Source organism: Ursus americanus, chromosome 1 (genome assembly GCF_024610735.1).
Source record: "Ursus americanus isolate L20-20 chromosome 1, mUrsAme1.1.p, whole genome shotgun sequence".
In the NCBI taxonomy this organism is placed as follows: domain Eukaryota; kingdom Metazoa; phylum Chordata; class Mammalia; order Carnivora; family Ursidae; genus Ursus; species Ursus americanus.
The window spans coordinates 25,652,501-25,676,917 of NC_142127.1; the positions used below are offsets into that span (position 1 = coordinate 25,652,501).

The 24,417-nt window shown below is 39.9% G+C and overlaps 1 protein-coding gene and 1 pseudogene across 15 annotated transcripts in view; one reads left to right on the top strand and one right to left on the bottom strand.

Annotated features, from left to right (window-relative positions):
* The window catches only part of QTMAN (queuosine-tRNA mannosyltransferase), a 406,065-nt gene that overhangs the window by 94,709 nt on the left and 286,939 nt on the right, over positions 1 to 24,417 (bottom strand). The gene's annotated exons all lie outside the window — the stretch shown is intronic.
* LOC123782364 (proteasome activator complex subunit 1-like) lies at positions 23,182 to 24,133 on the top strand (annotated as a pseudogene).

Here is a 24,417-nt window from a genome sequence, read left to right on the forward strand (position 1 = left end):
GGAAGCTCACCACTTACTGGGGAGCCAACCAGTAGCGCTTAGAACAGACACGAACAACCAACTAACCTGTGGTGGAGTGCAAACAGAACGAAATGTCAACTTTCAAAACAGAGCGAGAGATTAAGTCTGACTTGGGGATCAGTAAAGACTTAAAGATGGTTTTAGTTGAGGGATTTTAAAGGCAGAGAGGGGGAAGTTCTAGACTGAGGGAATGTTGTGATCCAAGGAAAGGGTTGGGAAAGAATATGAACTCTTCAGGGAACAGCAAGCAATCCAAACAGGCTGGGGCCAGCGCCCAAAATGCAAGGTCTAGAGAGGTAGACTGAGGCCAGACAGTAAGTGCTTTCTGAGAGTCCCTGAGGCCCATCTTGAGACTTCACCCCTTCCCTGGATTGTTGAGTAAGTGGAGAAATGGAGAGTATATGCATTTAAGACATAGGTGAGGAAGAAGAATCATGGAAGGAGAGCAATAAGGAACATTTGGAAGAGTAAAAAGAGAACCTGAGAGAGTAATATCGCCCTATTGAAGTGAGGTAAGAGCCTCAAAAGAATGTCTAAGAAAGGAATCAAGAAACCTTAAAAATGAATAAAAAGGGGGTTGAAAGCATGGCACAGACACCAGAGCACCAGATAAGACAAGGAGCTTCTGGATCACTCCCTCTCCAAAGGGTAGTTCCTGTGGAGAGTGCAGGGAGAATCCAGCCTGAGGGTTACAGTGCGTGCCTCAAAGCGGGACAGGCAGAGAAAGAGAGCTTCAGAGGAGAACAGGGAAATGAGGTCTGTTTTCCTCAATGGGGCACCTGTACATAGGGGTAGTCATGTGGGTGTTTACTCGGGGACACTTGCAAGGGGAGGGAGCTGGCTCCTGAAGAAACAGAAAAGTCTTTGAAGACAGAAGTAGGAGGATAGCATAGCATGTAGGATTCTTGGCGTGGGGGAAAGCAAGTAAGGCCTTATAAAAGAGAACAGACCAAGCCTATTACAAAGCTGAAGGTAGAAGGAGAAAGAAGTGAAGTTGGAAAAAAACAGTTTCAGGTGGCAGGTGTGGAATCTACAGTGTGTCACTAAAGCATTTAGACGAGGCCATTTATTTCACGCGAGGTGAGTAGAGGTGAAGGTAAGTATAAAGAGCGTGCTCAGGGACCATAATGGAGGAGGGGGCCGAGGATGTTCACCAGGTCTGAAGGCAAGGACTGACGGGCAACACTAAGGAATAGGGCGGGCTCTGCTGTAAGCTGGAAACAAAGTCTTTGGCTGGAGTGTGCTGTGTATGTTACAGAATCAAAAAGCTTGTTTGGTGGGCCTCTGTACTTGTCTCATAAAGTTCTTTGAGAGAAATCACCTTCTACATAAGAACCCTCCCAGGTAATGAATACATGATTGTAGAGAGATAGGTACAACACAAGAATAGCGCTAACTCCTTTATATGCCCTAATACAATAATACGTTCCTTCCCGATTGAAAAGTAAAGAAACTTGGGCATATACCGATTATAGTTTCATATCTCAGTGGTCTAAAATTATTATGGGAACTAACCAATTTTCTTCCTGAAACAAATTCAAGACATGAGGAGATTCTAAGGAACTAAAAAGCAATGAAAAAATCACCACAAAAGGCAAAATAAAAACAAAAAACCCCCAAACCAAAATCAAAACCAAAACCAAAGCAAAATGACAATATCTTAACTTCTTTTTTAAAGATTTTATTTATAAGTAATCTCTACACCCAACGCAGGGGTCAAACTCACAACCCCAAGATCAAGAGTTGCATGCTTCACCTACTGAGCCAGCCAGGCGTCCCAACAGTATCTTAACCTCTAAACAAGTCAAACAAACAGAAAGAAAAGGAACATCTGTACATATCTGGAAAACTACAATAAAGTGAGTGAAGAAGCCTATTTGTTTATGTTGGAAAAAGGATGCTAGGCAAGTTTAAAAAGGATTTTAACAGAATTACAAATTTAGTGCACGAAAGATTCACAATTAAAAAAAAATCAGCGGGCATTGAAACAACATAACTTTATCCTAGAGAACAGTATCATGACCCATCTTACTCTTAAAATCCATTTATATTGGCCAGCATGTGAGCAAAATTGCAAATTAAAAGGGATGGGAGACTGGCTAAAGGGTTGTAAACAATGAGAATTGGTAACTGACAGGGCATTTTGCTGTGGGCAAGGTGCTAGGCCTGCTTCTAAATGTTGGCAAGGATGAACAGGATCCCCTGTTAACACAGGTTGTGGATGGCTGACTTGATCAGTGGTGGTCAGTGGGGACATGGAAAGAGGCAGAACATAAATAGGGACAGTAAGCAAAAACTGAGCTTACTAATGTTATGAAATTGAAAAAAAAAAATCCCAAATGCAAGTAAGACACATGGAAAACACTGTGAGATTGTCTGGAGTTTGACCAGAGGAGCCTGTGCTGAGTTGACCAGCAAACCGACACCACTTTGTTACGGAGCTTGTTGTACAGAGAAGAAAGACACCAAGTCTGTGGGGAGAGAGGGCCGTGCAAATGCTGGTTTCATCTGGGGCACCTGTAACTGTATATGTCTGAAAATTAGAGAGTTCTTAGAAGAGCAATAATAATGATTAAGGCAATGGAAGAATTGATTTATGAGGACAGATTAAAGGAGCTAAATATGAATAGCCTGGTTAAGTGACAAGTAGAGGGGTACATAACAGGAATCTCCAAGGAAAGAGAATAATTATTTAGCCGGGTACAAAGGGGTATAACTAGAAGTAATGAGATGAAATTAAGAATGGGAAAATTTAAGCTGAATTTCAAGAAAAACTCCCTGATGGTATAATTTATTAGCTCACGGAATAAATTCCCTATGGAAATGCTATAGTGAGGGAAACTTAATAATAGGACTGGACAAAATACCAATAAATAATATAGATAATAATCCAGTATTTGAAAGAAGGTGGTTACATGCTATGCTTTCCTTGCTTAGAATATCTTCCCATATTTTTCTTTAATAGTCTGTTTATATACAGTGATTGTTACCCAGATAAGTATTCAGGCACTTAGCTAAATCAAAAAGGAAATATGTCCTTTAGGTGAGGTTAAGTTAAAATCACTTTACTCTTCATATACTCTGCAGTAGTAAGCTGAAATAATTTTTTACTACTTTGTTCTAGCAGAGCTGGTTGTGAAGCAAGCTGGACAAATGTAATATTTCTAAAAAACAAAACAAAACAAAACAAAACAACCCTCATCTACCATCCCACACAGAGTCTATTCTGATTGTGCCATGAAACTCATATTTTCATAGACATGTTTAATATAAACAATTTATTGCCATAATAGAAATCAAAAAACTTTATTCCAGCTTTTCTAAATGTAGCTCTATGGTCAATTACTTCACATCAATACCAAGATCAAATAGGCATAATACTAACAAGCAGTTTGCTTAATAATAGTCACCACACTAATTAACCCATCCAGAACATTCTTAATCAGACGCTATTTGTAATGTACAGTTAAGAGAAGCTTGGCAATAAACCGTTCTATGCTAAAAAAGAAAATAATACCTTACTGATGGGGTGAAGCTGGCTTTTCTATAGAACTGGACAGAATGTGCTGTCCTGGCATTAACTCAAGAGAGTGAGTATGCAAATAGGCACATGTCTGAACACTTCCTTTCTCTTCCCGGGCTCCAAGTCTGCTGGAGGTGTTAATGAGAAGAGAAAAGGTCCTGAGATAAGGAGTGAAAGAGAGAAAAGAGTCAGAAGAAAAACAGTGAGCAGCCTTGTAGAGCTTAAGCCAGATTTGCCTTTTAATAACCTCCCAATTTTTCTTAAAGAAATGCTACTGCCCACCTGAATCACAGAAAGTCTTTCCCTCTTTCTGAGTCTCTCAGCTCTATCAGAACCTGTTTTTACTTTCAGAAATATCCTGATTACTGTAATCATTTGCAATGTTATTAGCCATGGAGCCCTCCCCCAACTTTTTCCCCAACCAACAGCCAATCTGTGTAAGAGAGGTAGAGCCTCTATCCTGCCTCCTCTCCCCGCAAACGCCCTTCCTTCCTCACCATGTCTGTCCTCCAACATGGTTCCAGGGACACGGCTACAAACTCCAGTACTATGTTGGGTAATGTTCAAAGACACAGCTGGTGTATGTACTTTCTAGATCTAAATGTGCTTGCTTTTTGCCATCCCCACATGCAAACACACACACCTAGAGCTGGACCTATAGGAATGGACTTATTCAGATCAATCTGGAAAGACTAGATTTCAGAGTAGCTTTAAATGATATTAAGACTGACGGCAAATGCAGGAAATGCTCTAGGTACCTTAGCTTATTTCTGCTAAAGTTGAGAGGCTAGAGTTTGTTCAGCTGACTAATAGAGGTAGCCAAAAGGAAGGCAATAAAATGAAGCAAGTCAAGTAAACTTAGGACATTAATATTGATTCATGTGTTGTTGAAGAGAGTACCAGGGCTGAAATGTATGTCATGGTGGAATACGCTGCTTACAAATGTCTTCTTGAGAGATTTCAATAAAAAGTACTTAATATAGTGAGTTCAACCTATGGAATCTCATAAATACCCACAGATAAGAGTCCACGAGACAAAGATTATCAATGGTCTTGCTTCTCAAAACAGATTTGGAAGACAGCACATGAAAAATGATGCAAATTAGCAGATGATTAAAGAGAAAGACACCATAACTGGTCAAAGATGATTCCAGATTTGAGCCAAGGCAGAAGGAGGAGCGTGTTAGCAACTGAAATAAGGAAAGTGGCCTGCGTGTGGGGCAGAAGAGGGAGCTGATGAAGCTCAGCCCCTCTAGACAAAGCTTGGGTTTGAGGGAGGGAGAGTGGTATGGCCACGGTGTTGTATGGCTTAGGGTGAAGTTTTAACAAAGTGTGTTTTGTGCAACACTAGAGAAGGTTTTGTGAGAAAACAAGTTTGGCAAATGCTGGGTTAAACAGAGCAAAGCATTTCTTTGTTAAAGAACTTCCCAAAGTACGTGCTAGTGTATACTAGAAATATGTTCATTCTTTCATTCTTTGTTTAGTCAAAAAATATTTATTGAGCACCTATTATGTAATAGGAATATTACATTTATCATTTCTCAAACTTAACACTTAATGAAACAAGGACTCCCCTACCCCCAAGGATGCACTTTCAGAATTAATATTCAACAAAGGATATTCTGCGAAACACTCCTGGAGACCCTAGGTGATGCGCAGCCAGAGTATGAAGAGCAAGCAAGGGGGCGGCATATTTTATACGGTAGGCATGACAGAACGAGCGGGGGAAATGCATTCCCGCAAGAAATTGATGAAACTCAAACCAAAGGCCATACACCAAGGCCACACATCAGCAGACAAAAGGAAGTTTGAAAGAAATGAGGAGAATCTGAAAAAAAGGGACAGGAGATATGGTTCCAGGCTAATATGGATGACAGCAGAAAGAAAATACCATTTGATTTTATCATAGCCATTTCTCTGGATTCTTGGATATAAACCATATTGAGAATTGAGGAGAAAAGAAAGAGAAATCAAAGATAAATAACTTTTCCAAAACCAACCGGGAAGACACATCCAGGCAGTGTAGTGATGTAAGTTCTTGGGTGATTTATAACAAAAACTATTCACTGTTTCCAAACAATGTGCTGGAAATTAATTACAAAATTAACATTTTTAGAATTTAGCCACATAAGCAAATATCAAAGATAATTAAAAAATCATGCTAGCCCACATGTGTCCAATATATCACTTATATGGTAAGCAGATTTATATAAAACTAGAAACTATAAAAGTAAAAATCTTGATCTAGCATTCTCATGTGTTCACATACACCCCCCTGTATCTCTTGCCACACTATCTTCACTAAATAAAGGAATCACAAGCAAGGAAATCCATCATAATTAAAAGTAGATGTTGGGAGACCACAACATTAAACAGAAAGACAGACTTAGGCTTGGTTGGTTGGTTGTAGGATGGTTGCTCTTCTTTCCTTGAGATGGCTAAGGGCTAATACTCATAAAATAGATGGCACATGTCTATGGATGCTGTTTCAATAAGAAACTCCTGGCGGAACAAAATAGGAACAAATTCAAATCACAGATGAGTCAATCATAATCCACACGCACATAGCACAAATGCTTTGGGGGAACAGCCATCCACCACCACCGTGGCTGCTGAGGCCACGTTGTTTAGATGTTCAGTGTTTGGTGCCTGAACCAAGTTTCATCTCCCGTGGTACGAACTTGCAAAGCCGACATGCAATATTGACAGCACGAGGGCACGGGGCAAGGGTGTCTCACTGCAACTACGAAGAATCTGTTTTGTGACAAGATAGAAAAACAGAATCCAGACACGAGCGCAGTCAAAATGAACAGGCAAACCCTACTTATTAGCCTGAGAAATGCACGCTGAGATGGAAAGCAAATTTGTGGTTATCAGACTGGCCTCATTATCTCCCCCTGGTCCCAGAGAGGACACCCTCAGTGATGACAGCACCTTTTCCTAAAGGCCACCCAAAGGACAAGCTGCAGTTCCTCCCCTGGTGGAGGGCCACCATTTCCCGAAGGCTGTCCCTTCAATGGTTGGGATGTATGGCTATCCTAGGAAAATATGGTCCCGTGCTCATGAGTCTATTCCTTTTCCTTGTTCTTTCCCACCACCACATTCCTGAAAATCCAACACTTCCCACATACCTTACTTATACCATTTGTTTATATGACCTCTTCCGACAATATGGTTTATGTGGTTAGTATTACTTAACTTAAACAATTATGCCTCAAGTCCCCATTCTCTCTTGATTTCAGAGTGTTTTGGATTGTATACATTGCTAATTTAACTGCCTACTAGCATGAGCTGTTTGTCTTGTGCAATTTTATAAAATTCCTTTAGAATACATATACTCCTCTCACCAAAAATTTAAGGTCCTTATAAATGTATGAGACGAAAAGCTACCTTGCATGTTGACAGAAAAATGTTTATCAAATCCAGAGCCAGTCTTGCGAGCCTATGCATGCTTACTTCTCATGAGCTCCACTCCTCCCAAAAAAGAGTTCTCTCAGAACAATAAAATCCTGTAGTTTACACAAGGTTTACTATAGCAGTTCAACACAGTTAGGCAGAACTGTAGGCTAAACTGCAAACAGGGAATCTTTATTCTCCCACCTCCATTTCAAGCATTAACCAACCCCCCCCAAGATGTTTATACTACTTTCTGATTGCCCAGGTCCCCCTGCTGTCTGCCACACCTACCACATGTCTCTTTGTAGCCTATATGTTGGAACTAAGCCCCACTTTGGATCCAGCCCTGCATCATGCCCTGCTCTCCATTGTTGGTCTTCTTGGGGACTAACCTTAAATTCCCACAATGTCTCACCTTCTATGCTCAATGTGTTGCAACCTTCAAAAGAGGCAGTACCTTAACTCAAGGGAACTTACCACAAATGGGATCATTTCAAATACCACAGCAAGCCTATGCAAAAGATGATTTGGGGAGCACAGGTGGAGAGAAATCTCTGTGAAGCACCTTAAGGAACTCCACTCAAGCAATGGGCACGTTGAACAGAGGTTAATCCAGGCTGTCTCAGTACACATTTGTGAATTTATTCACTTAATTTCTCTGAACCTCAGTTTCTTAATGTATAAACTGCGATAGTGTCTGTTTTTGCAAATTTGTTGAGAGGATTAAAAGAGAATTGTACCCTGTAGAGGAGCTGAGTAAATCTAAATAAACTTCCCATGCCTTTGGTCATTCAGGTTGGCACCCGTACTAAGGACTCAGCGCTAAGGCCATCTTGGATAACACCAGATTTCCTACTTAGTCCGTGAATGAGAAACTGTAATCAGTCAACAAATATTCACTCAACAAACATTTCAGCTCCTCCTATATCATATCTATATTGACAAAGCCTTTAGTGCACATGTAGTAACATTTTATGCCAACTTATTTTGGTCTCTTAGCCAAATTAATTAATTAATTGCAAATTATCCACATCACTTTTAAACTATACTGTTTACTGATTCTGTTACTAAAATGATCTAATTTTTCTATTCAAACTTAATAACTTGCTCATCATTTGTTTCATTAGTAACTCAGAAGCAAAACCTTAAAACCTTCTATCCTTTCACCTTAGTTAATTTAATGATAGTATATAAAAAATGAAAACTGTGGATCTGAGGTAATCTCTTTCAAGCAGGAGGAAGTAGCTGTTTCACATGTACCTAGACTCAGTAAGCTCCTTTGCTAGGATTTACCTTGTTGGCAGGTAAATGGTGTCACTACTCTGGGAGTCCCAGGTCTCCTACAGCATCAATAAAGCATCGAAGGAAACTCTAAAAATGATCTCTAATCACATGTTGTAGTCCATGATTTTTTTTTTTTTTTTGAGAAGCCATTATTTGGAAGTTGAAAGCAGGACGGTAAAATGTGTTGATTGTAAAGAAAGGATCGTTTTCTTCTTTCCAAATAAATATAAGAATTCCCTATGGCAGTGTTTCCAATTGGAGACTCTCCCTTAGAGCATGATGTCATTTGACTGGTGCTGTGGACTGGATGGTGTTCCCTCAAAATTCAAGGTTCAAACCCTAACCCCTAATGTGACTACATCTGGAGATAGGCTCTTTCGGAGGTAACAAGGTTTAGATGAGGTCATAATGGGCCCTAATCCAATAGGACTGTGGCCTTCTAAGAAGCAGAAGAGATCTCTGTCTGTCTCTCTCCTTCCCCTCCTCCTTTCCACCACCACGTGTGAGGATATGTAGCCACAAGGCAGCTATCTGTAAGCCAGGAAGAGAGCCCTACTCAAAACCAACCATACAGGCACACTGTTCTCAGGTGTTGTCAGAACTGTGAAAAAATATGTATCTGCTGTTTAAACCACCCACTCCATGGTACTTTTTTTTTTTTTTTTTTTTTTGGCAGCCTGAGATGACCAATACAAATGGATACTGCTGTGGAAAAAGGAGAGAGGGTCAACACCGTGACATGTGAAATTTCCTGAACACAGTATCAGGAAACCAACAGAGTAGAAGGCACCATATTTATGTTGACAGGCTGTGACAACAAGAGAATATTGTGGAAGAAGAGAGAATTGACTATCAAAACTGATAAAAGAATTTGGGGGACAAAGAGGAGGAAATGTCTGTGAATTTTATTGTGAAGCACAAAATGGTACTTGTTTATTAAGAATTAAGAAAAAAGAATAGAAAATGGAGTTTTAGGAAAGACAATATTCTTAAAAATTTGGTTGTGAATAAAGTCATTTAATCTTTCTAAACCTGGGTTTTCTCACCTGATCAATGAGAATACTGCCAGTTGTAGACTTCTCTAGAAGAAAAAGGGTCAACACATTCTACCAAATGTACTGATTATCTTACAGTCCTCATTCATGGGCAAAGGGGCACACTGGGTCAGGGGGCTCTAGGCACACTGTCTGGCTTCAAATTCAGGGCTCTGCCACCCATTAGGTGACCCGGGGAAAGCGCTTTTTTCTTTAAGTATCAGTCATTTCATCTGTAAAATGGGGATAATATTAAGGCTGCCTTGCGGAGTGATGTTTTCCATGTTGCTTGGCACATAGTAAGAGGCCGGTAAATACTACTGTTTTTTATTATTAATAATAATGGTGAAGATTATCATCATTATGTTGTCATGATTACTAAAGAGATACTCGACTCCACTGCCATTTCATGGTGAAACCTACTTTCTGAACCAGACAAACTTTTTTTAAGATATGTTTTCTTGTTAACTCTCACCAGCTACACTTTAGCCATCCGTTTAAGGCAGGCATTTTAATTCGTTACCTTCTTTTCATTTGTGTACTAATCAAAGATTTGTACTCATGCCTAGAGGCACATTAATTACAAAAAGGCCTAATGTTATAAATCAAACAAATATATTCTTCCCTCTCTATTTGTTTCCTATGTTTTCCTACCTTTCACTTTTCCTTGTCTTTCCTTTTATTCTTTTCATTTTTCTAACTGATATTTTCCATTCCCCCCCCCCTTCTTAAAGCTGCATAAACCAAGAAAGTAAAACCAGGAAATTTAAAACATCAGTTTCCAGGTCTCTGAAGCATGAACAGATGGGCATCAAAAAATCCAGTCCTTTTTTTTTTTATTTGCCCATCCACAACCTGAATAAATCAAAATTACCAGCAAATCCAACTTCTAGCACAACCCGCTTTTTTTTCCCCCCGCTACCACATCAAATGCTATGCCACTAAGTATTGATTCACTTCAAGGTCTGATTCTATTGCTGTCTAATTGTTAAGCCATAGAAACTGACTTTATTCTGAACTGATATTAGAAGATACAGTTTTGTTGGGGGCGCCTGGGTGGCACGGCGGTTAAGCATCTGCCTTCGGCTCAGGGCGTGATCCCGGCGTTATGGGATCTAGCCCCACATCAGGCTCTTCCGCTATGAGCCTGCTTCTTTCTCTCCCACTCCCCCTGCTTATGTTCCCTCTCTCGCTGGCTGTCTCTATCTCTGTCGAATAAATAAATAAAATCTTAAAAAAAAAAAGAAGATACAGTTTTGTTAATATTACATGTGAAATGAAGCATTCAAGTGTACAAAGTGAGTGTACAAACATTCCCACTTACTTCAGGTTTTCAATACTTTCTGGTATTTCTAAGTTTGGAAAACAGGGGTAAAAATATAACAGATGGGTAAACCACTGGGGTATTCCTAGAATATAACCATGGCTTGAAAGCAAAGAAAAACCTAAAACACTCAGTGAAAATACTGAGTGAAAAAGGTTCAGAGAAAAAAAGCCATTCAATCACCATTAAACAAACATTGGAGTGCCTAGTATATGCCGAGCGAATAGCCACGTTGGACTCATGGACCACACAATGTGCTAGGTGCTCTGATCAGAAAAATAGGTGTTAGGATGATGGAAACCCAGCCCTGGAGGTGGGATTAGCAACAAGGAAGGCAGTCTAGAGAAGATCTTTAACCAGATCTTCTCTAGGTGGGGTTAGCAACAAAATCTAGGTGGGGTTAGCAACAAGAAGGCTGTCTAGATCTTTCAGCCGAGGCTGCAGTGGTGTTTGGAAGTTAGCCAGTTGTGGTAGTGAGAGGTGGGCTGTGCTAAGAGTAATAGCATGTGCAAAGGGCCTGCAGGGAAAACATGTCCAGGCATAAAAAACAAAAAATATGGTCAGAGTGTCAACTGGGGGTGAACAGGAGTGAAGGTGGGGGAGGGGAGGGACAAAAATGAGGCCCAAGGTATAACGAGGGGAAAGCTTTTCTGCCCTTAATAATCCAAGGGAAGCTGTTTGTGGCCATTTGAAAAGTTTACAGGCAGATTGGGGCTGAATAAACACTCTGCAGCAGTGTGAAGAATGGACTGGGGATAGCAGAGCAGAGCAAATACCAATTTTAAATCCCTCTTGCCTTTTGAATCTCCAGTAAAATAATGGTATGGGAATTTTTTAAAACTAGGGATAGACTTTCAAGGACGAAGAGGAAAATTGAGAAAGATGACAATAGGAAAGAAATGTCAACTAAATTTCAGAAGATGGAAAGCAGACAGATGAGTGGTGTTTGAGCACAGAGGAGGCGGCAGAACACGTCTATGCGTGCAGATGATTTTGCCTGTGCGTGTGCTGCTAGCCAAAGCAGCAGCTTATTTGTTCCAGACAAACTCCAAAGGCTCAGGTATCAGACATACCAGGTACCTCTGGAGGTGCAGATGCAGAGCAGAATTGAAAACAGAACTGGTAGCAATTCCATACGAAGTGAGCACAAACCCCTCTGATCACTTCCTGGAGCTCAGGGCAGCCAGGGTCTACCTCCCATCCAGCCTCTCCCCCCACCGTCCACTCCTCACCTCAACAGCAGAAAGGAGGCTTCCTCACCAGAAGGGCTGAACCCCAGACACCAGGTAAGGCTGAAGGCAAGGGTGAGGGAGATTAAGTGAAAGAGCGTCCATTTATTGGTGATGCCTCTCTAGCGCCCTTCCCAAACCATCTGGCTCTCAGACAGCAATAGATTCCCTATCCAGGCTACCAGAGGAGCCTTTCTCTGGAAACTCACTGGACTGACCTGTCGCCAATGACATGTGGGGATACCAAAACAAAATGAGTGAATCCCTGTTTCCTCATTCTATGAAAAGTGTCACAAGGCCATGAGCCCTGTCTCTGAAACATTAAATTACCTTTCAGGGTCTCACTCTCAAATATGAATGGAGAGCCAGGGACCATCAGACATTTGAGGAAAACTATTCAAATGAAATAAGACAAAGCAAACAAGTACAGAAAAGGAAGCTGAAAGAAACTGAGACAGAAGGAAGAGTAGAAGAAAGCTTAAAAAAAAATTCCTATAATATCCACAGTGATAAAATAAGATTTTTGCATTCATGGTGAGAAAAATTGAATGCAATAACAAAGGACATTCAAGAACAAAGAAGAGTGCTTGTGAACAGAAATATTTTAACTGAAAAAGAATCATTAGAAGAATTGGACAATAAAGTTGAAAAAATTTTATAGAAAGTAGGACACCAAAAATAAAGAATAAAGTAAGAGAAGCGATAACAAAATGAGGTGCATCCAAATTTCAATACTGATGAGTAGGAGTTGAAGAAAGTGAAGACGAGGAAATCATGGGGGAGAAAATCAAAGAAACAACATAAGAAAATTATTTGTGCTGAAGGGAATGAGTGACCAGAATAAGAGAGGAACAAAAATCCAATCCAAGCAGAATTTTGGAATTTCATAATACCAGGGGTGAAAAGGAAAATCTCACGTAGGGAAAGTCACATGCAAGCGACTGGAAATAGACAGGAATCAGACTTCTCAACAGGAAGTTCAAAAAGTAGAAAACAATAGAACATTACTTCAAACTTAAGAGGTAAATGATTTTCAATGAGAGCTCAAAACTCAGTCAAATATCAATCAAATGTGAGATACTAGGATAAAGGCTTTTTGAGACACCCGAGTTCTTAAGAAATTTTAGCTCCTGTGGACATAACTTGTAGATAACACAAAACAACTAGAAGGAAGAGGAACCAGAGAATGGAGGCCTCCAGGATGGAGGTATCCAAGGAAAAACATGGAAATGATAGGTTTTCTGATGTGACTGGCCATATCAAGATTATGAGTCAGTAACAGCAACAGAGCTTGGGAATGAGTTTGGGATGGTGACAGACACCAGGCAGGTAAAGCCAATGCAATAATTAGCTTCAGGAAAAAGTGAAGAGTTGTTCAAGGAAGAAAACCTAATCACAGAATACAATGATGCTCAGCAGGGAACATTTTTTACATAGCAATAAGGCTATAGACACAGAATATTTAATTAACCAAAAGCTGAGATATAGCCATATTGGAAGGATAGGGTGAGGGAAAGTGTGTGTGTGTGTGTGTGTGTGTGTGTGTGTGTGTGTGTGTGCGCGCACACATGCATACTCAGATTGTAAAAGAGCTAACCAAATCATTTCTACTCGTAGGAAGTAAATAGATAATATCTATTTTAAAAATCAAGAAACAGCAAGACAAGAAAAACATAAACATTTTGTCAGTGGTAGCCTCTGAAGGTGGGAGAATTTAGGGGTGGGAAGGATTGTGGAAAAGGATTTTGCTTCGTATTATAGATTTTTTTGTATTCCCTGGCTTTTAAAACTAAATATATGTATTACCTTGAGAATTCATGATTTTAATAATCTCTGGAAATTTCTTGCCCAAATCTCTTTGAATATTGCCTCTAACATTTTCTCTGATTTTTCCTTCTGAAGTCCTATTAGACATGTGTTGGATTCTTATCCTTTTATTTCTTAAGATCTAGCTTCTAGGTCACTAATTCTCCCTTCACACATGTCTAATACTTAATGTCTCCACTGAGTTCATTTTAATGAATATATTAAAATTCTACTTAGCCCTTTAAAAAATATGCATTAATTTTTATAGTATCTTTTATTTCTCATGTTATAAATTTATTTTTATGCTACTAATTGTTTTAAAAACTTGCTTTTTCTTTTCTATCCAGAAGTTTCAGTATTTGAAGTTCTTAAGGGACTAAGCCCACAGTAAATTGTTAGAGCCAGTTCCTGACCTGCTAAACTGTAATAGATATTGGACAGGAAACATCAGAAGAGGTTTTGAGGAGAGGTGAGGATGACAGATAGGTATTGATCACTACGCCTGGAAAGAGCTATAGATTAACCAAAGTGAGGCAATAGAGAGAGATTTGTACCTAAGTTTTATCCTTCCTTAAAAACCCATCAGTTTTCTAAATTCTAAGACATTTATTTAAACTATAAGGCAATCAGCAGGTATTTATGAAGTGCCCACTCAAACTGAAATCTCTGCTGTTATAAGAAAAACCAGACATTTTAACATATGATTGAATTTCCCTCTTCCAAGGTTTTTTTTTTTTTTTTTTTTTTTTTAAGAAGGAGCTGGAGGGGCAGAGGAAGAGAGAGGGAGAGAATCTTAAGCAGACTCCAGGCCCAGTGAAGAGCCCCACATGGGGCTCAATCTCAAACCCTGAGATTATGACCTGAGCCAAAATCAACTGAGCCACCCAGGTACCCCTTCCTCTTCCAAGCTTTCTAAAAAGATAGCAATGTTGGTTGTTTAAAGATCGCAACCATCCATGGTCATCCTTCAGGACATACTGAACATTATTTTGAGGTTCAACATTATTAAAAAGCAGGAAAGCTTTTTACTTTGCACCTTGAAGTAGCCTTTCCTTGAATAGTGGGTTCATGAATATAGGAAAATGTTTTCAGTAGAGAATTATATACATTCACAGTTTATATTTTTATGGGTCATAAACACCGAGGTGTGCAAATACCTCTTTTAATACTAAATTGGGTGCAAGTGTACACTTTGAACCATGAATGTTAATAAATGTCTTGGGAAAAGTATTTGATGGAGTTCTCATATAAAACAAAAAAAAATTCTTGTCACCTTAAAAATGTACTTATTCCATAATGTAGCTGTACTGAGGGTCTGCATCTTACTAGGATGGGCTATGTTCAAGTATTGCATATGCCACCTGAACTGTCACTGTGTGTCCTAATCTATACACATTTAACATTTAAATAATATGTGCCATGGCATAACCAAGTTCTCAGGGTGTCAAAAGCGATTATTCTAGAACTGAATGTAAGCTTACGAGTACAGATAGCAAATGGCCAGATGGTCCTGCAGCAATCTGCTGAAGGCCATTTAAAACCAATCCATGTGTAGTAGATGTGTTCCAGCAGAGAATTATAGACAACAAACCAAGAGATACTAAAGTCTTACTATGATATTATCTTTGCCAGAAATAACATTTTGATTTTATAGAACTGGAGTTAAAACAAATCTTATTCTTTACTCCCTGTAGCAAATAAATGAGCAAAATCAACTCTACTGGCTCACAGGTTTATGGCCCACAGTAGATGTTCGATACGTACTTGCTGAATGAATGACTGCCTTGGTACAAGGAAGTGGCAAGGGTTATGCATACACAATTTTATGCTTTTCTGGGTCCTGACTGTTTTTGTATACTGATGTGTGGTTTGGGTGTTTGAGTATGTTTTATTTAGGTGGTTTGCATATGTGAAGCAGAAAGAGGTAAGGTTGGTTGAAGGGTAATTATTTCTTGATGGAAGAATATAAAAAGTATAAACAGATCAGCTATTGCTTAAGCAAACTCAGCTCTTCATTCCTGATCTACAATGCAAATAGTATACAAAATAAGGTTTCATTAAAGAGTGACTGTCACATCAACAGGAAAGAGAATGAAGACCTGCTATGCAGTATTATTAGATATATTGAATTTGTTGTCACCAAGATCAACAAAATACTGCTTCGAAGGACTACACACTGTGACAAAGAAATGGCTTTGCAATACAGAGCACTCCTCTGATACAATTTTTTTTTCATATTATCATAATGGAGTTATACCTCTAGAAGAAATGAATATCAATTTATTCATGGCTTGGGTCACTATTAAAAAAGTAATAAACTAATGAGAAAGTATCTATGATAAAGATCCATTTTGGAAAAAAAATTAGAAACTTTTTTATCACATGATATGTTCACAACACAAAATAACTCTACATCATACGGTGTTAAAATGGGACTTTTCCTATTGCCTCGGCATTTCAGCTGAGGTCCTCACCCTGAGGATTGACCCACAATTTCCCAAAGGAAGTGTGAGACATACTTCTGCAGGACTTGCTGAAGGTAGAAATATTGGCCCCATGACTCTTACTCATCATTCTCTAATAGCCTAAGTATGAGGAGGAAATTCACTGGTGTAGATGGGCTCCAGGAGAACCTCTTGTAGAGATTTGGGATGCTTGCCAGAAAGGGAGGCTGGCATCTCTTTCCTCAAACTGGATGACTTCCAAGCTGCTGAGACTCGAAATCTTGCCTCCTCCTCCTGCTCCTAGAGCAGAACTCAGGAGTGTTCTTGGGAGAACCTACTGCATGCCCTCCTAAAATACAGGGCATAGATCTTGATGATAGCCCTGACTTCAGGATTCTGAAGGCAGGAGGCTGACTGAAGTTGTCCACTGGCAGGGCAAGGAGAAAGGGCAGATAAAGAAAGGAAGAAGCTCCATTTTTACCAGTTGAAAGGGAAAGGATACTTGATTCCCTCCCATCCCCACCCACGTTCCTAGTGTAGTGGAGTTATGCATGCACCATAGTGAAATGACTACACTCAAGAAGGTTGACTTCAGGGCAAGGGACATACGCTGTGTCAGGATCTGAGAGAAGGAAGTGGTAAGAGGTCACCCAGAGAGGGTTTCATCCACGCTAGGGAATACCTCTGTGTGCGAGGTCTTCCTGGGAATGTCTCGAAAGAACATACTTTCACACAAAAGAGCTGGCAATTGCCTATTGCTGACAGAAGGCATCTGACATCCATGAGAGAGGCCCTCCAACACCACCAGCTATGTAACAAGCCCTCCTCTCTTTTCCTCCAGTCCTTCCTCTTAGTCCACAGCCTGCTGCAGGAACTTGAAGGGGAAGACAGGAGGCAAGAAAGGAGGTGCATGTAACTGGTTTTTTGAACAGACTGCACTCGATGGATATAGTAAGGGACTAGGTTTATTTTCCCCTTTTGCCACTGCCTTCAGACACATCTCAGACCTCCTTTCTCTTCCTGTTGGTGACAGCTTTGGCAGACACCTTGGCTTTCTGGCTTGTGATTACTTTCTTCTGGTACTGTTAGCATTTCTTTTTTTTTTTCTCCCTCCTGTGTTATGATCTAGGAATAGGAAAGGCCTTTTAAAACATGACACTAAGGTAGAAACCGCAAAAGTAAAGAACAGGTTGGTCTGTGTAAAAATAAAATGTTTTAACATATCGAAAGCTTCATAAATAACAACTGAAGGGTAACATGCAAAAGTGAAAAAAAATTGAAATGTATACAGCAGATGAAGAGTTCATCAGTTAACTCTTAGCAATCAATGGGGCTGGCTGGCAGGCAATCCCAGGTTCCATGAAGTCTGCTACTATTGGGACCTGGAAGTTGTGTGATTCAGGCGATCCATTTCACATCTCCGAGCTTCAGTGTTCTCAGCTCCGAAGGGGGGGGGGTCAATACCATTACCTACACCAGTGGGTTGTGGGGAGAATTAAATAAACTAATTTGTGTACAGCACTTAGTACAGTGTTCAGCAAAGAGTATGCACTCAAATAAACATCAGTTTTATACCTTCATCACCATCATTAAATCTTCAAGTGGCTAGTTATGGGTAGTAAAAATCAAGTTATAAGCATTCTTCCTCTTTATTTTTGTCTGTATTGCCATAGTTTTCCACAATGAGCATGTGTTACTTCGGTGGGGAAAATACACAAACTATTTCAATTAAAAAAATAAGAATAAAGGCATGTGTGAGCCTCTGCCAACTTTACAAAGTAGAGAAAGGCAGCCGCATGTTTCTCACTTGGGCTAGAGTTGGTCATCCTATTTATTTTGTTACAAAGAATGTCCCTGAGTTACTGAATAGGGAAAACGATTCTCTTCCAACATAGGCAAGAACCATCTGGTCATTCATTGATAGAAATAAATATCTGCACACGAATTATGTTTCCACTGATCAGTATATATACACACGAGACATGCGAAAGGCATAATAAAAGCTTTAGAAAACATTCACAGGAAGAGAATCAAACATTTCGTATCACAGCTTTGTGCCATGTTGTCACATCAGGTTTGACTTGTTTATCGTATCACTTCATTTACTCTAATGAAAAATCACTCCTAGGACTCAGTTTCCTTTACTGGCATCGCCACTCATTCTGGGCATCATTTTATGAAAATAAGGCAAGTGGAAAGATACTGATGTCATTGTCAGATGAAGCAAAACCACATGAGAGGCCCTGGCTCTGGTGCTCATTTAGGTTCGATGGAAGTAAGAGGGAAGAAGTTCTGGGATGTATGTGTCACAGTTTTTGAAATGGCTGCCCTCCACAAACAAGCCCAATTTACAAGAGAAGAACATATAAGGTGGAGGGGGGTTTCAATTTTTAAACTATGTTACTAAGTACACATTTGCTTCTAAACTTTAAAGCAATGCTGAATCGCATTTGGATAGAGTTATAGCATTGCTTTAAACACACACGCACACCCCGACACACATACACCATGGAGGTAATCCAGTTACTCCTGCAGCGCAGATGTGCACAAGAATGCTCTAAGTGATTAAGATAGGGCTTTAAAGTTAGTTAATTAGAAACATCTCCCTTTGTATGATCAACACTGATACTAGCTTTGAGTTCTGATTGGCTAAATGTAAATTTAAATTTTAAGATGCACGAAACACTCTTTGGACCTGCTCTTGTGTTGAACTTTCTTAGAGAAAGGGCCTTCAGTATCCAAAGCTCTCTGGTCAGAATTAACATTTAAAAAAACCAGAATTCTGCTTATCTGATATTATTAAACTGAGCTTCTCATAAATAACATTTATCTTTTCTTGGAAGGAAAGATGACAAAAGTCGTAAGTGTAACATTTTAAAACCTATCTTGATAGGAAGAAATCACTGTCATTTTAACAAAAACCACACTGCTCTTCGCTGATTATTGGCATGATCCTTTTTAAAAAGGCCATAGGACCATGGAGAGGGTAAAATATAATAATTTACAGGAAACTGTTCAGCATAGTGCTTGGCACTAGCAGTTGCTTAATAAAGTTTCAGTTTTACAGAAAGGAAGGTGATTGCTAGAGAAAGTGAACCTAAACAGTTATAATAAGCATGTACTTATTTTTAAATTCAAGTTTTATTTTCACAAGATTTAATAAATATCAAACTCCCAATCTACACATTATATGGGGAAAAATATTTCTGCCATTGGAGATTTTAGACGTACAGTCACATGAAGCTCTCAAAGGTCAAATGAGGCTGCTTCCCATTGGCCTCACACTCCTTGATGCAAAGCCACATCCACAGAGAACACAAGGTCACTCCCAGTCTCCTGGGATCATGTTGACAAGACCATTCATTCACAGATTAGCAAAACAATCCAACTTCCCTGGTTTATTAAAGAATTGATCAGTTTAGGTCATCTTCTAACAAATATATGTTACTCTTCTACCGGAAAACAATATGGATGCACTCTTTGAAACAGATACACTTGATCACTTCTGTCTGCTAGGATTAAAGAAGCTACTGGTGTTTATGGCAAAGACATTTACGTGCAAAACCTTCCATCTTGTTTTATTTGTATTTTGTTCACAACTCCAGAGAGGTTGATAACAATGCCAATTAAATTTTGCTCTCACTGAAGTGTCACATATGTCCTAGAAACAGGAATGGGAAGGAAGGTAGGGTATGTGAGTAAAAATCTTCATTAGAAGGGGGAGTGTTGCAAGGCACCTTTAGAAGCAAATTGCCTTGGACCCAAATTTATTATCACCTAACAGGTAAGTAGCCCTGGGCCAACAAGTTAACCTAGTTGAGACATTGATTTCTCACTTATTAAATGGGAACAACTTCTTAGAGTTATTTTAAGAATTAGTTGAAACAGTATATATGACTGATGCAGAGCAGAGACGATATACATCAGTAAATCCATTTCATACCAAAGCCACTTTAGAAAGAAAACATACTTGCTTAGACTAGATAAGCTGGTGCCATAATTGGACAGAGTCTCCTAGAAAAGTTCCAGAACTAGTTGATGAATTCAGAAAATTTTTAATATTTATTCTTATTTTTGCTCTAAATAGCTACCATTGAATCCATCACCTTGCACTGGTGGCTATCAGTGGTATTACTGGTCTAAAAACTTCCCAGATACCAGAGTAGTGAGGATGGAAAACATGATGATAACAACAACCCGCCATCCCTTGTCGTATCTTCTCTTCTTTTCATATTTTTGATTATATAGTATAAGGCACTCAAAGAAAACCATGAATATATAGGAAAAAAGCTGTTGGAGAAATCTGTTTCAAGCTGGATGTGAAGCGCAGAGATTTGAGGATGGGCCAATAAAAAACATGGTAGCAAAGCTCAGAGAGAGGAAGGTCATGAACAGGAAAGAATCTCATACCTAGACAGCAATATCAAAATCTCCATTCTTAAGAATATTTTCTCCTCTTCAACTTCTTAGTCAAAACACTATCTAGTAATAGCTTGTACTCAAATGCTGAATAGTTTTCAACAGGTGGTCAGACATTAGATGCCTATCGTGTTACCACCCATGTTTAACTAAAGGGTATTCTTGCCATAGGTCATAGAAAGTAAAAGAAAGTTGTTAGAAACATTGTCTTTTTTGGCACAATTTGTTTTGATTCTTTTCATTGTTCCTTAACTGCATATGATCACAGAGGTAAACTGCAAAAGCAACTCAGTGTTATTGTGGGATAACATTATGATTTTATTGAAGAATGTTCTCTGTAAAAATAGCAATGCATTCGTTAGTTTTTCAAAACCAGTTAGAATTATGGGAATGAATTAGTTGAAAAAGCTGTCTACAGTAGACTTTGCACTATGTTCTTGGAAATAGATATTATCTTTCACAACAATAAAATCTACCCATGATGCCTTTTTCTCAAGAACTTTGGTATGCTAGAAAAACTTCATAGAACAGTTTTTTTTTTTTTTAAGTTTAAATCACAGGAGAGAGTCTGAATAATATTCAAGACATAAATCATGTGTCACACATCTCCAAATCACCAATTATTAACCTGGAGACCCTGAACAGTCTTCAGGGAGTCCTTGAACCCCTTGTAATTACATGGAAGGTTGTGTGTGTGTGTCTGTGTGTGTGTGGTATATACTTGCATTTTTCTAAAGACTAGAGTCCATTAAGTTCATCTAACTTCTAAAGGGATTTATAAAACCCTTCTAGGGTGGAGAATTTCTTCATTCCTAAATATATTTTATATGACTGCTCTCTGTTAGTCACTATGCTAAGCATGGGAGCACACTGAAGATGTGGTGCTTGACCTCCACATTTTGAGTCTAGCAATTGTTGTGAATAGGAAGGTGGGGTGGAATCATCAATCTTACCAACTGGCTAACTACCTTTCTCTCCCAATTCAACCCCACCCCATCTAATCTTCTTCTCCAGATATCACACTCTCCTTGGGACAAAGTCTCCTTCATATAATCCATATTGAATTCCACCACACCTTCACTGATGTTGTTCAATCAAAATGAGATGCCTGCTCTACTCTTATTTTGAAAGGTTCAGTTCAAGATCTACCTTACCCACGATGCTTTCACTGAGACTCCAGAATGTTGATGACTTCATATGCTCCGCTGCTTTTATATAACTTCATTCTCCCTTCTGAACTAAAAGTAAGCTCTAGAAGGTAGGAGTCACACCTTACAGACAATATTTTTGTTTGCGTTCCTGCCTTGGTTGAGTCTACCCTAAATGCTCATTTGTTTCCTGCTAGAGAAGAAGAAGACTTTAGTACATCTCTCTGATCTAGATGATAACAGAAGTATAAAAAGATCTTAGAAGGGAATCTGAAAGAAAAAGATGTTAAGAAAGGAGAGGAAAAAAATGACAAGAGAAGAGTCAGCAAAAGAATACATGCCAAGAGAGACAGGAAGAAAAGTGTGCACTTGGAAGTACACCAATGGTGCTAGGCTCTCCATGGAGGGTGATTGCAGATACACCACAAAGCTCTAGGAGTATTCTCAGACCTTAGGAGGTAGGCACAGTGCTGTTACTAATTGCAGGCAGAAGAGAATCCTCATGGAACTTGTTCATGCCTGTGAACAAAGCTGTAGCCAAGCTAAGTAAGAGGCATGTTGTCTTCCTACAGCATGAATCTTAGTAGGAGATGGAGCCTGCCAAGATTCATAAAATGTACCCACTTCTGTTCATTCCAGTGGGAAAGAATGCACTGCCAGACAAAGTTCATAATGCTGTGAGTCTTAATGAGGATGCAAATCGGAAGTTTTAAAGCACTTGGGGAGTTTTAAAAAATACTAATGATGTCCAGGACCCACCCAACAACTCTGATTCAGTTGATCTGGGATAGCCCCTGGGCACTGGTATTTGTTTATACCAGGTGATTCTTACATGCCTCCAGAATGGAGAACTACTGTCATTGCCATCTAGGAAGAGGATTCAAGGACCTGGGGAGGAGGGTGTAGTTGCAGGGGTGGGGGGCAGGTACCGATGAGTGGTGTTTATCTCTTTTTTAAAAGGAGGGTTATAACTGTAGAAGCAAAATTAGGATATAAGGAGCAAACACGTGGCTACATGGACAGTGCTAAGAGTTGGTTTTATAAACTCCAACAAAGGAAAGAATACATTAGAAAAGTGTTTTTCATGAAGCTAGGAAAGAATATCTTTAATTTGCCAATATCATCAAGAAGCCTCTAAGCTCAATTTTGGAAGGGGGAGAGGAGAAATCCTCAGACACAATCATAAAACCTGAAACCATGGGGAATAAAACAAAAGAGCAAGTGGTAAAAATGCCCAGAAAATTCCAGGGAAAACAAAGGGACACCAATGAGGATGAAAATTTTGAGTCTAAGAGGTCTGTATACCAACACACAAGGTTCAACAAGATTGATTTAACTCGGAATTTTTATGCAAGAAGGTATGCTCTTAAAGGTATGATTCACTTCTAAAATACCGCAAGGGAACAGGGCTTTGAAGGGAGGCAGACACTAAGAATGTAAGCGTTGACTCCCTGCTACCCAGGAAGGCCATGCAGGTGGTGAGCAATGCTTTTGCTTTCCCATCTCTGTGCCCATTCCACTTCTCATGGGATGCAAGGCTCCCCACCCTGGCCATGGCCACAGTCAGGGTCCAGCTTGAAGCCTAAGCCAAGGTGGATGTGTTCGTGAAGACCTGTGTACCAAGACAGAGAACCTGCTGGGGAGCTACTTCCCCAAGAAGATTTCTGAGTTGGATGCAATTTTTTTTTTTTTGAGAGAGAGAGAGAGAGAGAGAGAGAGAGAGAGAGAGAGAAGGGCAGGGGGAGGATGAAGGGGAGGGGCAGAAGGAGAGGAAGAGAGAGAGAATCTCAAGCTCCATATGGAGCCTGACATGGGGTTGGATCTCACTACCCTGAGATCATGACCTGGGCCAAAATCAAGAACCAGACACTTAACTGGCTGAGCCACCCAGGTGACCCTGAGTTGGATGCATTTTTAAAGGAGCCAGCTCTCAATGAAGCCAACCTGAGCGATCTGAAGGCCCAGCTGGACATCCCAATGCCTCATCAAGTCTAGGAGAAAGAGAAGGAGGAGTGGAAAAAACAGCAGAATAAAGAAAACAAAGATGAAAAGGAGAAAGGGGAAGATGAAGACAAAGGTCCTCCCTGTGGCCTAGTGAACCGCAATGAGAAGACCGCGGTCCTCCTTCAGTGTCTAAAGCCTGAGATCTAGAATGTCACCGAGCAGCTCAACCTGGTCACCACCTGGTTGCAGCTGCAGATACCTAAGATCAAGGATGGGAACAATCTTGGAGTGGCTGTCCAGGAGAAGGTATTCGAACTAATGACAACCTTCACACCAAGCTGGAAGGCTTCCACACTCAAACCTCTAAGTATTTCTCTAAGGCAGCCAAGCAGCCCCATGTGGGTGACTCCTGGCAGCTGGTGCACAAGCTCTGGACAAGGCAGAGTGCAGGACATCCGGTGGATGGTCCTGGAGATCTGCAATGCTGTGTTATTTGACTTCATCCTGAAGAGCTTTGAGAAGCTCAAGCCCAGGGGAGGAACAAAAGGAACGATCTATTGAGAATCTCCTCTCATTCTGCAATGGGTCCAGCAGAGACCATCATATCTTTTACACAGGACTCCAGAATTTCCTCTGCCTTCAGCCTGTTGAGGTTTCTCCCTCCCCTGGCCTCTGAGGCACAATAAATAGTCATACCATTGCTCTTAAGAAAAAACAAAAAAGAAGAAAGAATGCAAGTGTGGAAATATTAGGATTCTGGGTTCAAATCCTGGGCTTATCACTTATGACGGTGTGTCCTTGGGCAAGCAAGTGACTTTACTTCCCCAAGCCTCGGTGTCCTCATA